Source organism: Melopsittacus undulatus, chromosome 5, assembly GCF_012275295.1.
Source record: "Melopsittacus undulatus isolate bMelUnd1 chromosome 5, bMelUnd1.mat.Z, whole genome shotgun sequence".
NCBI lineage: Eukaryota > Metazoa > Chordata > Aves > Psittaciformes > Psittaculidae > Melopsittacus > Melopsittacus undulatus.
The window spans coordinates 36,950,016-36,966,925 of NC_047531.1; the positions used below are offsets into that span (position 1 = coordinate 36,950,016).

Here is a 16,910-nt window from a genome sequence, read left to right on the forward strand (position 1 = left end):
TTCTGGAAAAATACATGAAGTTCTAAAGATCCACCTAGAAAATGATGAAATCCTGGAAAGATCATCCATCTTTCTCTTTCTTTTCAGCATTAATATGCAGCTTTTACGTGAAACGGTCAAACACAAACATCATATACACTGTATACAGGGTATGCCTGCACTGTGCTAGCAATCTTGCTGTGGCAGCATATTTAAAGATAAAAGGCACTCAAAACCCAAGCAAGTTTCTTCTATACATTTGCATGTTCAGCAGTAAGGTCTAGAATAAGCACCATACAAACATTAGGCTCTGAGATAACAACCTGATGCATTTTCACCTCAAGATGAACAGCAGCTGCCCTTAACGAGAACTGACAGACTTGAGCAATACAAAGGTAATGGTAGTAGGCAGAGGAAAGCATTCAGGAGACTCCAGCCCCAATGGAGTATCCTGTAAACCTTGCAAGAACTTCCAATCGGGTTAATTACTGAATCTTTTGCAGATTTAGCATCATCCTATGCAATGTTCCTGCTCTGTTTTAGTGGCTGGCAGGCTCTTCTTTCCATTCTAGCTGATGATGACCTCACTTCAGCTATTCCCATTTTTACCATTATAGAGCAGGACTTGAGTGTTTGCACAAGAATTGTCCAAAAGCTTCTAAGACAAAATTCTGCAATGTATTCAGTCAGCAGCATGGGTCATCAGAAGCAGACAGGAACACAGTTATCTGGTACATTCCCCAACTTGGCTGACACCACACCATCATTTGAGATCATTTGGAAGCTGTTGAGCTTCTACAACGTTTGCTCACATCTGGCCTTTTCAACAGTTCAGAAAGAACAGATGTGATTACCTGCATCGGAACATGTAGACATGTTGCATAGCTGTAGGAGATGTTATGGACTAAAATGCTGCTGCTTTCAGTTCTATGAAAAGCTGCCAGTATTCATAATAATTACAAGAGTTAGTCACAGTACTTGCTGCAAACAAAAATACTGTACGTTTGCACTCATAATACAACCTCTGGTGCTTTGTCAGTGTGTCACACTTGTTTATTCAGCGTTTGCTCGATCATGAGATCTAGAGTCAACAGGAAAATTCCTTCCCCTCTCTCCCACACCTCCCAAGCTGAATCCTTCGTTTGTATTTCTAAGTATTATAATCTGGTTCTCAGCACCTAGCTTTTTTTGCTTTTGTTTAGTTTATAATAAACACTTTACCAGAAAGTGTATACAGGACATCAATAATGCACTGCACACAAAACCATATAATAGTTTGGGTTGAAAAGGACCTTAAGATCATCCAGTTCCAACCCCCCTGCCATGGGCAGGGACTAAACCATGTCACCCAAGGCTCTGTCCAACCTGGCCTTGAACACTGCCAGGGATGGAGCATTCACAACCTCCCTGAGCAACCCATTCCAGTGCCTCACCACCCTCACAGTCAAGAATTTCTTCCTTATATCCAATCTAAACTTCCCATGTTTAAGCTGCCTAACAGTTTGCTGTAGCATAATACTGTCATGTGTTTTGAGCTTTTCTATAGGTTCTGAACTTGCAATACAGTGCTGGGAAATACTCTGCTGCCTGAAGTGACACCTGGAACAGATGATCTATGAAGTGTTTTAAACTAGCTAATGATCATAGAGTTCCCTGCAACTACTGGCATGCAAAGTAATGACAAGACTTGTTCCTTCTCACAACAGGGACCTCTAAACACTCTTCCTTGGTAGGCAAGAGAGAAAGCTGCACCAACACCATGAGGAAGTGTTATGAAATGCACATTGCTAACTGACAGATAATTTCATCCAGGAGTACTAAATAGCTTCATTAGGTTTGCCCCTCCAAAAGATTTTGTAGCTTTTGTTGTACATAATCATAGCAAGAAGAAATTAAACCAGTAGTTTTGCTTATCAGAGACTGGTATTCCTGGAAGTGCTCTGAACCAGGTCCACTTGATATCCACATCTCTCTTGTTTTCGTCTTGCTTTCTTAAATTGCACACTATTACTGTTCTTATAGTACTAAATAATACATGTTTATTCATCTGCATTGCTTTGATGTTATTATTATAGACTAATTACACTGGAGTACTATAAAAATGCCCAATAACAGAACAATCCTGGGACATTGTTTCCAATCCAACAAGCAATCCCATACATATGCGCTATTCCCCAATTAGTGCAAGGTCAGTCTGCTTTCTAGTTAATGCAATGCTATGTTACTCTTTGTGGTGATACTCCTTCATGTATCACCTCACTCATAATTCATTACATATGCCAATCAGCAAACTCCTAATCAGTTAGAAGTCTCTGGGGTCTGCTTTTCCCTACATGTACTGCCACATTGCTAATAATATTAGCATAGCCCAGCTTTAGAAGGGAAGGCAAAGAAGTTATTTCCAGATTTCTTATAAATTATGAGTAAAAGAGGAACTGAAATTACAGTTTTTTTCCTTAGTGGTTAACTGAATATAAAACAAGAGCTTAAGAAACATCTTACTCCATAACAGTTTATGAAGTATCAAATATCAGAACACCACTCCTGCAGTACAGCTCTGTGATATGAACCAAATGAATTATTCTAAAACGAAACTGTGTAGAGAAAAGATGGTTCCAAGTCTGTAAAAAGCCCAAATCAATACCATTTTACACTTCAGTTGAAAAAAAGCACTTGAGAACTTCTTCCCTACGTACCATTAACAATTCAGGCAGCACTTGGTGAAACACAGCTCCCGCTGAGTCCTGCCTTCCCCTAGGTTAGAGAGGGTTTCATAGAATAACAGAATGGGTTAGAAAGGACCTTAAGATCATCCAGTACCAACCCCCCTGCCATGGGCAGGGACACCTCACACTAAACCATGACACCCAAGGCTCTGTCCAACCTGGCCTTGAACACTGCCAGGGATGGAGCATTTACAACCTCCCTGGGCAACCCATTCCAGTACCTCACCAGCCTTACAGTAAAGGATTTCTTTTTTATATCCAATCTAAACCTCTGCTGTTTAAGTTTTAATCCATTACCCCTTGTCCTGTCACTACAGTCCCTAATGAATAGTCCCTCCCCAGCATCCCTATAAGCTCCCTTCAGATACTGGAAGGCTGCTGTGAGGTTTCAGGAGTGCCCTAGGACTTCCACTGCTTCCTGCTGCTGATGCGGTGATCCTGGGCACACCAGTCCATGCTGCACCAGTTATCCCACAGCTTTGCTGGCATTTGCCTACGTCTGGTATGGGGCTCGAGGATTCTGCTGAATACTGGAGGTGGGCTTGGCACAGGGGAATGCAAACATGCGTACTTGTACACACATGGAATGATACAGGATGGAATAGAAAGGTTCTGCTTCAAAGAGCTTTGGATCTCCAGTCCTGTAAGATGAAGCATATACAGGAGCTGAACTATAAAAAGAACACTATGCTTCTGCTGTTTTCTCAGTTCCTGGTCTGAATGCTTCTCTTAGGTTTGCTGCTGCGTTACTGTGACTGTGTGTGCCTGACCTGCAGCAGGGCCTGCTGCTGTACCAACACTGTGATTTGCCCTGCAACCTAGAAGACTACAGGGATAGCAACATTGCAGAAGAAAACTTCAAAGACAAGCAGATGCTCAAATACAAGAGTGGACAAATCTTACTGAAAGAAGAGGAATAAACAGAATAACTTGCAAGTACATAAAATCCAAGACATATCATGTCAAATTAATTTTTCTGTAAGGCAAACAGTGTCACAATAAAGCTTCTAGAATTTTATATATGATCAGATGTTTTGTAATTTCCTGCTTTTTGATGTATGTAAACAGCATGTTTTAAGGAAGAAAAAGCATGGAAAAGAAATTGACTCATGAGTTTTCTGAACCTGGAATATATTCACTTCTTGGAAAAGAAAATTAAATACTAGACTACAGAAGAGAGTTGCTGGTTTGGTTTTCCTTTCAAAACAACATTTAAAAGCGGAGAGAACTCTTACTCGCAGGTTTTATCACCTATCTCCTATATTACTACAAGTTCATGCCCTAATTTACGTATTAAAGTGTAAACCTGACAAATATTTGCCTTCATTCCAGATACTGTCTTTTCCATCTGTCCTGTAAAAATTTAATTTTTAAATCCAAGAAAATGCCCAAAATCTACATGGTCAGGTCAAGCGCTTGCATCCTCCACCTACTGAACAAGTTTATTCAGTGCAGCCAGCACAGGGCATAAATGGAACTTAACCGTTAAAAAAAAACCCAAACCCTCAAATGAACCCCCAAACCCCCTTGCTCTCATTGATCTTTTCCTACCAAAAGACACACATAATCATTAAGTCAGTAATTGGTAAGCCTGATGAAAATACAGTCAATGCTGTCCTTGTATGGATTTCTCTGTATGTCAGCAAAAATTCTGCGGAGGAAACATTTTGCTTTACATCCCAGTAGGCATCTCATGGTTTAACTAAGAAATCATATGAAGTCAATTCTACAGAAAGCGATAGCAGTTTGTTATACTGGGGACATCACACCTATTCACTGTTTCAAGTCCTACGAATAGGTGTATTTCTCTGTGACAAGAGGGATCTCAAGAGATGAGAAACAACTCCATTCCTTGTAGCCATTTTCCTGACTGGCTGTCAGTATGTCCTAAACCACCTAAATTTGTATTAAAAACAAACAAACAAAACCACATTGGTGAAGAGAATCTGAAGACACGAAGCTGACCTTTAAACTGCTCCATGCTGCCTCCTCCAACCTGTGGAGGGACAATCCCCAGAGCAGTCCTAGTTCAGAAACCATCAACCTACAGCAGAAGGCAAAGAGGGTTGAAGTGCATCAAAGCACATCTATAAGGCACTACACACTGTAGTTACAGCAATGAGACTATAAACTTAAACCACCAGCAGTGCAGGTTGCCTTGGGTTGGAGGCCAGGTGAATGTAACTCTAGTAACTTGGATAAGGAGAAATGTGGTGCCGTTTTCAGTGAAAGCAAGGCAGATGGGCAAGGTGCAGACACTTACAAAAACCTGCCTAAAACAGACTCAGTTTATACTGACAGCTATTTTGGTTGTGTACAGGGCATTAGACAGCATTAGACAATGCTTTTTTTTCTCTTTGTTTTTTTTCTCCCCAGCTATAAAAGCATCTACAAGATGACTTTACCACTGCAGAAATCTTATCAAAACCCCAAATATCTCCCACCAGTGCTTACAAACTGGAAAATGCACTTATAAACTGTTGCATGGCCTAGGCATGACATAGAAAAGCAAATAGTGGTATTTTATGATCAACCATAGGCTATGACATACAGGACATGATCATGTAAGTCACAGAAAACACCAAGCTTGCAGGACACAGCAGCACAGCTCACATCTGGGTTTGCTGGTTTCCCACCTAAAAAGAGCTTAGTTCTTGCACTATTTAGTTTTTAGATACACTTTCGTATTCTAAGGCACAGAAACAGATACCTTGGAAGCCAATTCTCTCTAAACCCAAACCGAGGCATACAACAGGGATGGTCTTCAACTTAGCATCAGATATAAGCATTACATTTGAAACTTTCTTTATAAGTAAAAGATTAGAAATTAATATAAATATCTGAAACCTGAGATCAAATAACCAGCAACTGAAAGCCGGTAACAGATATAAAAAAGCTTCTTCATTCTTAACAACAAGAACCTCATCAATTTCTTAGCAAAAGACTATTGGAAGAAACACCTGATCTATGACAGTGTTATTGATGCAGACCACAGTAACTGCAGTAATTACATTTCAGAGTGAAACAGTTAGCAGGACTGTACAAATAAGACCTTTCCTACAAAACCAGCTGCTTTTTGTAAATGTGATAGGGAAAAAATCACAATCAGCTGTTGGAGAACTGCATTTAATTTCTTACAGCGACTGAGTTAAACTACTAGTACCTTGCAAAGGTTTAACACTTCCATCCCAGTCTAGTCATACAACAGCCTACAGTGCAGTTATAACAAGCTGTCCCAGTGTTTCTCTGGCAGTAGCACAGCTGTGCTACCAAGGGCAGATGCTCACGATGAAACATCCTGCTTGTGTCTGCATCTACCCCTCACAGACAGAATTAGTAGAAAACATTTGCCAGAAAATGCAAAAATGGCATGGCCTGATAAAAGATCAGTTTTTACACAGAAGCAGCTTCATACAGCAGTAAGAATGATCTCTCTGCAGCTTTCAAGTATGTTTTTTTAGTTTGGTTTTGCTCACAATTGGGTTGACAATAATGCCAGAATATCAAGAATACAAGCCAATACCCAAAATAATCCCAAGCATTCCAAGTACTAGCAGCCTAAAATTATCCATGATGTTGCTTTGGCAGATACCGGGCATTCAAAGAGATCAACTTGGGTTATCTCAACATGGATGATGGCATCTGATTCTTCTAAGAGCTGGGGCTACTAGGAATTTTTGTCAGTGACCACTGGGTTCTCTCTGTAGTTTGTTTTTCACTCTACATCAAGGCCTGAAAGTACCAGGCCCCACATAGTCAGAACAAGATGAAGCTCTTCCCTCCCTGTGTTTTCTTGAGATGCCTGGTGACAAGGCTTATGGAGGAATAAACGCACCTAGTAATGAAAGATGTGCAAACAATTCCTTTTTTTTTCATTCCACCTATTTTTGGACTGTGTAGGAGAGCCCAACAGTGGGGAAGGGAAAAATCACTGCCTCTGAGAAAGTGCTGCCACGCCATTTGGAGGGGTTCTTATTTTTAAGCTATCTTTGCATCATTTTTTGCTCATCTGCTTCTGATTCTTTTAATTTCTGTAGATGTCCATAAGGCACAATGTAATACAATAGAGAAGATCTGTGCAGAAGGAAATTGAAAACATACAGGTTTTAGTATTTCCTATTATAAGTAAAGAATCAAATTACAAGCTTGAATTCTTGTAAGTATATTGAAGAACAACCAACATATCTTAATGAAAATGGATTTAGAAAGTAAGATATGTTTCAAGTTTGTGTCAAAAATAACAGAGTTACTATTCATAAACCCTGAGCAAACCTTGGCAGAGAAATACAATTAGAGGAAAAAGTATTAATAAATTCATAAAATATTCAAACATCTGGCTTCAGTAAATAAAATTTTTTAATACATTACTGCAAGAAGACACAGATTTAGTGGAATCACAACCACAAAATATATTTTTTTTCATTGTTACCAAAAAGATATTTTTATCACTGATATGCCACATTGCAAAAGGGTTGGAATAAACATGCTATGTGAAATACATACTTGCTCAATGATGTAGCATTATTTCCTTGAGCGAGATGTGAAGTTCTAGTGTTTTCATTGATGGCTTCCTTTGGGAGTGTATCTATGCTATCCATTGACCACTATCAGCACACTTGGAGATCTTCAGTGATCAACTTCCTATCTTCGGATAAGGTCCCACTCCACCTTGATGCACTTGCTAGGCTCCAGGAAGTTCAATAATTTTTCTGCTTCCACATTATCTGTGGTGGCAGTCAAATCCCTGAACATGTGCAGGGACAAAGCAGCTCACTGAACTGTCAAGGTGGAGCTTTGGGAAGCAAACACATCAGAAAGTAGGGCAAAACAAGCACAGTGATGACCAACTCAATGGTCTCAACCTTCACAACCTCTCCTACAGAAATTACAGGGCTTTCTAGAGCTCATATCTCTCTTTTCATTTTTTTGCTTGGGGAGGGAATGGGTAGTAGAAGGTACTTTTGAGCTGGAGCTTACGGCCAGAGTTATCTCAAATTTAGATCTCCCCCATGAAACACGTGTCTCCTTTGGAAAAGTTTGCTTCATGCTGTAAGTAACCAAGCCTTAAACTCAAGTATGGCTTGTGCCATTCAGCAGTGCTACTCTGACCACCTCTGCACACCTCTGTTAAACATTACTGATGAAGAAATGACAGAGTTTCACACCATTAGTCTTCTCTAGATTTCTGTCTGCACTGGATGAAGGATTCAGTAACCTTCCTCCCTTGCTAGTGGAAAGGCTGCTGTGCAGAACAGCACAGAGCTTTGACACTAATGTGTTTTTTGATTCATAAAACTTATTCCCATAATTCTGATGTATTTCCTTCATAGAGAAATTAGCACCAAGAAAACTTGTTAAATCATGTTTATTTGTACTCAGGGGACATGGTCACAAAAGCATGGCCTGACTGTTCCAGTTCCTCTGCTTTCTATATTTAACAAAATGGATCAGCCTGGACTGATTACAGGACTGATTGCATTTGTGCATTTCAAGGCAGGAAGGAAGCACTGAAAACAACTCTCTCCCTGATCTCCTGAGTGACACAAGCACAGAATAATGATATAGTGATATCTGCAGCTACAGATTACCTTTTATATCCAACGTGGCTTTGAGAGCACCATGTGATGGAAAATCTGCTACATGCACAGGTAATTTCTGTCTGACCTGAGAGTAAACAAGCCTTCAAGCCTAAAGATCTCATTATACTACCACCATGACATCCAGGATCTCCCTGCAGATGCAGAACTATCACCTCCACTCAAATCACCTCTTAATCTTCTTTCCATTTTACATTAAGAACTGCCCGAATTGCTAAGTTTTCTGCCATTTAAGACATGTTTTGCAGCTTATTCCAATCGTTCAATATCCTGTGGCTACCAGGTAGGTTTTAGCAATAGTGCCATCAGATCCCCTTTCTCTATTTGAGTTGTCATTGAGTTTTAATAAACATACTTCCAGTCTATGGCTGTAACATAATTTAATATTTTAGTTAATACAAAACATCAGTTTTCTTTTTTATCATGTGAACCTGAGATTACTAGTATAATGGCAAAATAGAAGCAGTAAGGATCAGAAAGAATACAGTAATGCTGTTACTCCTTTTCAGACAAATTATTGTGCAGGTATTCAAACAATGGATGGTGAATTTTCAAATATGTATTTTGAAACCTGAAATTTGGAGGACTGGGACAGTAGAACTTTTCCTAGTACTTGCACTAAGGACCAGACAAGCTTCAAGATTTTAAGGTTTTAGAAGTCATATCATTTTTGTTTGTACAACACACAAAGTCGAATGATGTGCACACCCTATCTTTCTATTTGATAGTACTGAGAGATATTTGACATGATGAAAGTGTTTATCAAGGTCTCTGTGTGCAAGATCAGACAATCCCTGGAAAGATGAGAAATACAAAAAATGGGAAAAAAAAAAAAGGAAATAAGAGAATGAATGACAAAAATGGAAAATGAGAGCGGATACTTCCTACACATTTTGTCCTTTGTCCTCTCTGTACCTTTGCAGAAAACCACAACCCAGAAATACCCACTTCTGGAAGATGGTAGTGCAAAAATAGGCTGAAAGAATGCATAGCTATAAATGTTTTTAAAAGTGACCCAACAATGACACAGTTTTTTTCTATCCTTCAGTCTGAAAGAAAACTAAAGTTACAAGGATGGCTTAGGAGGGAATTTAGGATACAGCACCTCACAAACAGGAAGCACTGAATTTTTTTATTAGGTGTTTATAGCAGAAAAAAAATGCCTGTGACAAAAGGACCATTAACTTACTCAACATTCAGGATGAAGAAAATGTATAGTTAAAGCCAAAGGAAAAGCTGGGTTAAAGAGCTATAAAACAAATTAGTGGCTTGTATTAAATTGTGCAAAATCACAGAATGGTGATGACTTTAGCTGTCAATAAGCACTTAAAATCCACGAGGATTTACTATTGCTGTAAAGAAATTTGCCAACAGGGGAAAAATCAAACAGGAAAAAAAAAGAAAAGGAATAATTTAGGCATTTCTTAGCTTCTAACCTGCACTCTGTAACTCCCTAATCAATCTCTACTTATTCCCTAAGGTTTAATGTATTCATAATGAACTAATGGCAAAGACAGATGCTTTCATTTGCATGAAACAACTTATTAGATAGTCAAGCTTGCTGAACAAATCACTGCAGCAGAACAGTAAAATGCACAGCTGCAAGAATATACCTATGTGATTTCTTCTGTTATCTGAATTTCCAGCATATCGTGCAGAATTAGCACAGAAACTGAAATGGCATCATATTAGCTTGTACAGAGAGGTAAGTGTCTCTATGAATTGAAGAAATAGCTTAAATCTTCAAATGGCACCAAACATACAGATTCAGCTAAACAGTACTACCTGGAGGCTTCAATGACATCTTTAATTTCAGGCAAAAAGAGACAAACAAAATTGAAACAAGGATGCAAACAGGGGAAAGTGCCCAACACGAAGCTCACTTGTTGGAAACACTTCTTTTAAAACTAAGATTGCCTGTGAAAAGACCTGTCACTTAAATAGAAGGAAACTGCCTGCTTGTGAGCACTTCTTCAGGTTGCTGATGCCATGCAAACACCTCACAAGACATGACTGTCCTGGTTTCTTTCCTCCTCTGCTGTTAAAGGATATATTGTCATGGTTTTAAAAGGAAACATTTAAATTCTAAATAATTTTAAGTTTATGAGAACACTTAAGGAACTTACCAGGCCTTTCTCAACACAGAGGCCTCACCACAGAGATATTCAATTATCATTTACAGTAAAATGTGCTAACCAGAACTAGAGGAAAAAAGATGGGAAAAATGAGGTTTTTTTACATTTGATAATGGTTTTAGTTTCATACAAAAGTTTCCGAAGTTACACAAACAAGTGCATTCTGAAACTTTTATCTTCTCCACATATACCACCCTATGATGATTTCAAAATGAAAGAAACTTCTGCTTCCTGTGACCTGTATCTCTTTGCTTCACTGCTGCTTACACTGGGCTGCTCCCAGCTGTCTGCTGTGCCACATGCCCAGAAGCCTGGAAAGGCTGGGATCCCCACACCAGAGTAGTTCACGTGCAGTTCAGTTATCCATCATAACTGGATTTATGAACTACCCCAGGTTTAATAAATCAACCCTTTTTGGCAGAGGTCTGCTTCACTGGGAAATTTCCATGGAGATCAGGCACTGAGCATCTGTGATTGCCATTCATTTCACCTGGAACGACCAGGGCTCAAATCCTTTCCTCTTGTATTACTATACTCTTAAATTGCTTTGAAAAACTGTGATAGGCTTCCTCATGTGACTGAAGCAATCACAACAGCATAAATCATACATTGCTTGCCTGTCCCAAGTACCACATCAAATGCATCAATGTGAACTAGTTGGATTACTCAAAAAAATGCCATGATTTAGACTTTAGAAATATTAGAAATTAATCCCCCCCTTGTTTTTCTAAATCAGATTAACACTTTTGACAGTAATAACAAACCATTTAATCTGCTTCCTTTTATCCCATTGGTTCCTGGCAAATAAACTGACCAGAGATCTAATTACAGACTTAAATTTTGCAGCTATAACTTTTTAAATCTTTGAGGATGTCACTCCAGTCCTCAACTTGTATCAGACACTCAGATTTAATCACTTGGTTTTCTCCTAACTTACTGCCTATTCTGTACTTTGGGAATGCATATAAAGGATACTATGCCAAACATGCAGGCATGTTTGGCATTTCTGCCATTTTTACATCACTTACCTTAGCACCGTTAATGGGAGCATATTATATCAACTTGAATGTACTTTATGAAGCTAAGATTTATACCAATAAAGAATGTCTGGCATGATAGAATCTGTTTTTACTCATAAGTATGCAACAAACAGTTCATTAAATTGGCCAGAAAGATCAGCATCATCTATAGGCACAATTTGGGATCAGGAAAAGCTGCTGATGGTATCTAATAGCTCACAGAGCTATTTATCTAAACCGGAGAATTCAAAAGAATGACTAACAGTAAATGTTTCTAATCAGGATCTATCTTAATTCCCAGAATTTAGGTTATTCTGAGGGTCACCTCCTCCAATTTTTTCTGACTGAAAACAGACGGACAGGCGATTTCTGCCTGAACAAAACTACCCAACAAACACATTTGTCTACTTTTTGTCACCATTTGTAAAACACAGACAAATGTCTTCCAGACTCTGCTTCCAAAACCCTTTTCTGCTAAGGGAAAATTTATATTGAAAGATGTCCCCAACATGACTACGTAAGTGCGGATATAATACTGAACCCTCTCAGCAGAGATGAAGTCCTCCTGGGGGAAAAAAAGAAGCCAAAAAACTTCAGACCAATTTGTCAAGCAAAAGAAGAGTGCCAACACTTCTGTGCTCACATCACTTTTCCTACCCTGAAGCTTCACTCATTTAGAAATACTGAAAAATTCATACTTCCAACCAAGGCAGCTTCACCAGCAATAGTTCCCAGGAAACACCTAGCTTATACATTTTACAGGATGCCTGTAATGAGAGTCTTTGCTTCAGATTTTCCTTCCCTTCTTGGTTTAGCAAAGTGCAGAGCAGGTGATCTTCAGGCCATGACAGGTCTGCACATTCATCATGTTTTTCCACAGTGAAGACCCAGAACTTATGATGGAGATAGAGATACCAGCCTAATGTTAACTGCTACCACCTGGTAAGAATATTTGGTACGGTTTTGAGCTTGTAATGTTTAACTTGAACTCATACATGCATTAGAAGAATCCAATGCCCTGATGTCTTCTGATCCCCATCTTTTGACTACTGGTCAATGATATTTTTATAGGGTACTGGATACATTAAAATGTGCATTGGAACAGCATATAAAATACTCCACTCCAGCTTTGTACACTGAGAAAATTGGGACTACAAAATGTATCCACAACTTGTCAAAAATACTTTGAAACTCCTAATACCTTCAGACCACGAAAAGCACATTTTACCATAGATTATGATCATGTCCAGCTATCATCCTTGTTGGTGAGCATTTAAGCGAGACTGACTGACTTAAATCAACTTGTCTATTATTTATTGTGGTGTGGGATAAAGCAAATCAAGCTCCATGACTGGATATATATTCCTATCCACTCTGTGCTCTCTACCGCACCATTACCTTTTGTCAGTGGCGAAGGAAAAAAGCTCTTGGATTTTAAAGGTGTTATTAGAGTTAGGTACTATCCCTATCACAAAACTGAAGAAATTCCTTACTAGGCATCTGGTTTGGTAGCTGTAAGCTAAACCAACTTCCAAATATACTTGTTAAATTGTCAGTTCCAGAACTAATGACATATCTTTTAGCCAGAACTCAACCTGAAAACCTTTTAGAAGAGCATGTGTTTTTACTCCCATGCGAGTATATTCCATGCAAGTTACTGAAAAATTATCATCAATTTTAATCATACTGCAGCATTCGTTACTCTTTATAGACCTGGTCCATTTCGTTGCATTCTTTGTCTAACGGCAAGATTTCCCTATATGACCTCTATCAAGTTTTACTTCTCACTTTCATTTACAGAAGCAGTATTTTGGGGATCGATATTCACACTCTGTTAACAGCATATAATCAGTTATGTTTTGTCAGTGATACCTAAAATCCAGCTGCAGCACGTGTCTCACATTTTTCTGTAACATTGCACTTTTACTACCTCAAAGGTCAATGCTCATTTTCTATGCCATTTATCCAACAGGTACTCAGGGTCACAATGTCATCTAAAATGGGATGAAGGTCTTGGAAGTATCCTGGCTCACACTTAACTATTAAGCTGGGCTCATTTGCTTCACTGATGAAATCAATTAGCACTGAAGACTGACATTTGTTTCTGCTTGGATTGAGATTCACAGTGTCCTTCCACCAATGTTTTCTGTGAATAAGAGCATTGAAACCTCCTGATTTTGGCCTCACTGCTATTTTTGCCTATTAAAATGCTCCTTGTTTTGCTTTCTGTACTCTTTCAGTTGGTTAGTGAGACTTGACTGAAGAGCCTTCTTTCTGTGTTTATTTGCACAACATTAGAATGCCCCAAACCATGAAGTTAAAAAGTGAGAATGGCATCTGCAATTTGGACAAGGACAATAAATAAAAAAGGTCTGCATTCTACTAGCCTATCACTTACAATATTAATATTAAGTCTCTCTATTACTGTAAGAGATATGAAGGGATGTGTGGACCTATATAGCTAAAAAACCTCAACAGGTACCCGCTAAATTAATTATGAAATTAATGTGGACAGAAAAGAATTTGGGAACCCTCACAGGTGATGTAAACTCACATTGACCAGAATTATGAATGCAAGCCATACATATATAAACAGAACAGTTTTACACAGCAGTATTTAGTACACCTTTCTATTTAGTGAAGTAGTGACCATCACTCGGATACTTTATGTCCTTTTTGTGACACAATTCAACAAGATTATTAATAACCTAAGCGAGGACAGGAGAGTCAGAAAAGAGCTTTCAGAATAGTTAAAGAAACATGCCAAGGAACAGAAGACCCAGAAGCACAATTTGTTTCACTTTAACAAAGGGAAGATTAAAAGGTGATTTCGTAATGAAATGCTTATAAAGGATGAAGTGAACTTTGACGAAAAGCAGCTCTTATCACAAACAACATGAAGCAGAAGCTACACATACTCAAGCTAGAAATAAAAGCAGCTAGGCTAATTAACCCCAAAAGGCTGTAATGGATTTTGCATCACCAGTAACCTTAAACAGATTGAACGTCCCTCTAGAACATAATGCAAATAAAAGCTGAGATATAAATAAATCCAATGAAGTTGTATGTTCAGTTTAGATGGCCACCAGTGCCCCTTCTGGCCCACGAATTCCATGCAAATTCACCATACATACAGTAAAACCTGAAAGGGTAAGCTCTTTATTCTTACCAATGAGATTTTAAATAGAAAGGAATCAAAAGCTAGTTTGTAATTACTCTGTAATTAACTTGTAGTCTCACAGCTCCTCCATGAAACAGAAACATCTAACTCTTTTATTCTACACTAAGACGCATGGATTCACATCTATATGCCTCACATACCAAAGATGTGATGAGGAAGACACACAAGAACTAAATTCTCTTTTCCTCTTTTAATTCTAAGTGGATAGAAAGTGTGAAAAAAGCTATTAAACAAAACAAGCAAAAAAACAACCCTTCCTCCATCTCCAAGAAAACACTTTAAACTGCTTCATATTGGTAAAATGGACATATAACTTTGTATCAATACCCCCAAAACCCCAAACATTTTGATGTAAATACAAGGTTTACAGTATGAACTCACAACTTTGACCAACTGATACAGTTGAAGGGGTGAGCTGTCATCCAGATTGGCATAGCATATTTTGGTGTGACACAGCTGTTACCTTGGTTGATGATATATTATTTCCTAGCTATCTTAATTCCCTGAATTTATAATCACTGCAGAAACTGAATGGGAGATTCAAAAACCAGATGGGAAGCATACATTAACTCCTTTAAAGAGGTAATAGAAAATACATTAGGAACATTTAAAAAAATCAAGTTAATTATCTATAACTGTAAGATAAAAAGAATCTATCAACTGCAAAAAGACCCAAGTAGGCAAATGATGAAAAATTATCCTCAACTTCTCAAATCAGGAAATTACTCAGACCTTAAAGGTACATGCCTGGATTTCTTTTGCTAGTCATCCGCTTCTGCTTATAGCATTGCAGGACATTGGACTTTTGAAAGACAGCAACGCTCTGCTAGGTCAGATTAACACTTCATCTTGGAAAGCAAGAAAATTAGTCCTGTTTAGGGAGAGAATGAGAGCCTGCCTACTTCACCCAGATCCAGTCCTGCCACGCTAGAGGCAACAACGCTCCTCAGTCTTTTCAGTACTTACATACAGATCTCTTGCCAATGAATTTTTTTGTTCAGACCCTCTGAATCTCTGTCTGCATCCACAGGTTTACTTCTTACTCTTCCCCTCTATTGATACTGGATGTAGGAGGATTGTCTCAATAGAATGATGCAGAAATCAGGTTTTCTGTTGAATCCACATTTTGGTCCAATAATAAACTGATGATAGCATACATAAGAATGCCTAAATAGATTTCCACCCAAATAAAAATACTCATTTTTTAATTTTTATTTTTTATTTTTAATTGCTTGCAATTTTTTTTAATACATTTCCTCAGTTCCGATCACACTGGGAACCTGAGCATACCTCATGGATCTTCTTCTCATGTAATATCCATTTTTCTGAAGACACCTCCCTTCCTCCTTCATGAAAACCCAGCCGTGCTATCCTGTGGAAATGCGGCGGCTTTCAAGAGGTAAATATCAAGTCTGAGTTTCTCAGCTATCTAAACCAATGAAGAACCTCTGGCAGAAGTAATGGGCTGTTCTATTCCACAACCACACAGTCCAGTTTCACAAAAGAAGAATTTTACACCTTCTTGTGGACAGCAGAGATTATTGTGATTGATGAGTCTGTGTTCAGCCTGGAATGGACTGTGATCATGTGTACAGTCACAGGGCTACAGATCAACTTGTGCTTGCAGTTCTTGCCATGACCTTTAACAAGCAAATAGCTCTCCTCCCTCTTTCAAACCTCACCCTGCCTGTCTGCCTTCTTTTTCAGAGACTGTCTCCATCTCTCTCTTTCAAGCCTCATCTTGACCATCTTAGTTTGGCTTTTCCTAGTTTCTCTCTCCTCACGTGTCCTTCACAGCCTGCTCCCTCTTCTAACGGAAGCCTTTATAGGGAATGGCCAGCACCAAGACTTTGTTTAAAATGAATGAAACTAACCGTCACAAGGATGTTTCCCTTTGTGGAGTGCAGAGAGCACATCTAAGTTGTACAGCAAAACAACCAGAAGACAGGACCCCCAACCTCAGGAGATGTACTGGTGCTTCCCAGACTATATTCAGGTCCCAGGCTCCTCCACTGACAAATCCTGTGGTAGGGACTTGTGCTTCAAACTAACAAACGGCCAGTGGAGTACATGCACATGTACACTGCAAGCACAGTTGCTGAATACAAAATGATTCACTCAAAATTGCCATCTGTGTTTCAAATGTGTGCTTGCAAGGGCTAAATAGCTGGGACAGGTTTTTTAATGTTGTTATAGATACTCTATGGCTTTCATCCTCATCACACTACATATAGCTCAGCTGATTTTGCTGGGAAAAACTGCAGCTGGAATAA

At 38.8% G+C, this 16,910-nt stretch overlaps 1 protein-coding gene across 1 annotated transcript in view; it reads right to left on the reverse strand.

Annotated features, from left to right (window-relative positions):
- Window positions 1–16,910, reverse strand: part of GRIP1 (glutamate receptor interacting protein 1) — a 325,658-nt gene that overhangs the window by 86,570 nt on the left and 222,178 nt on the right. The window lies entirely within an intron of this gene.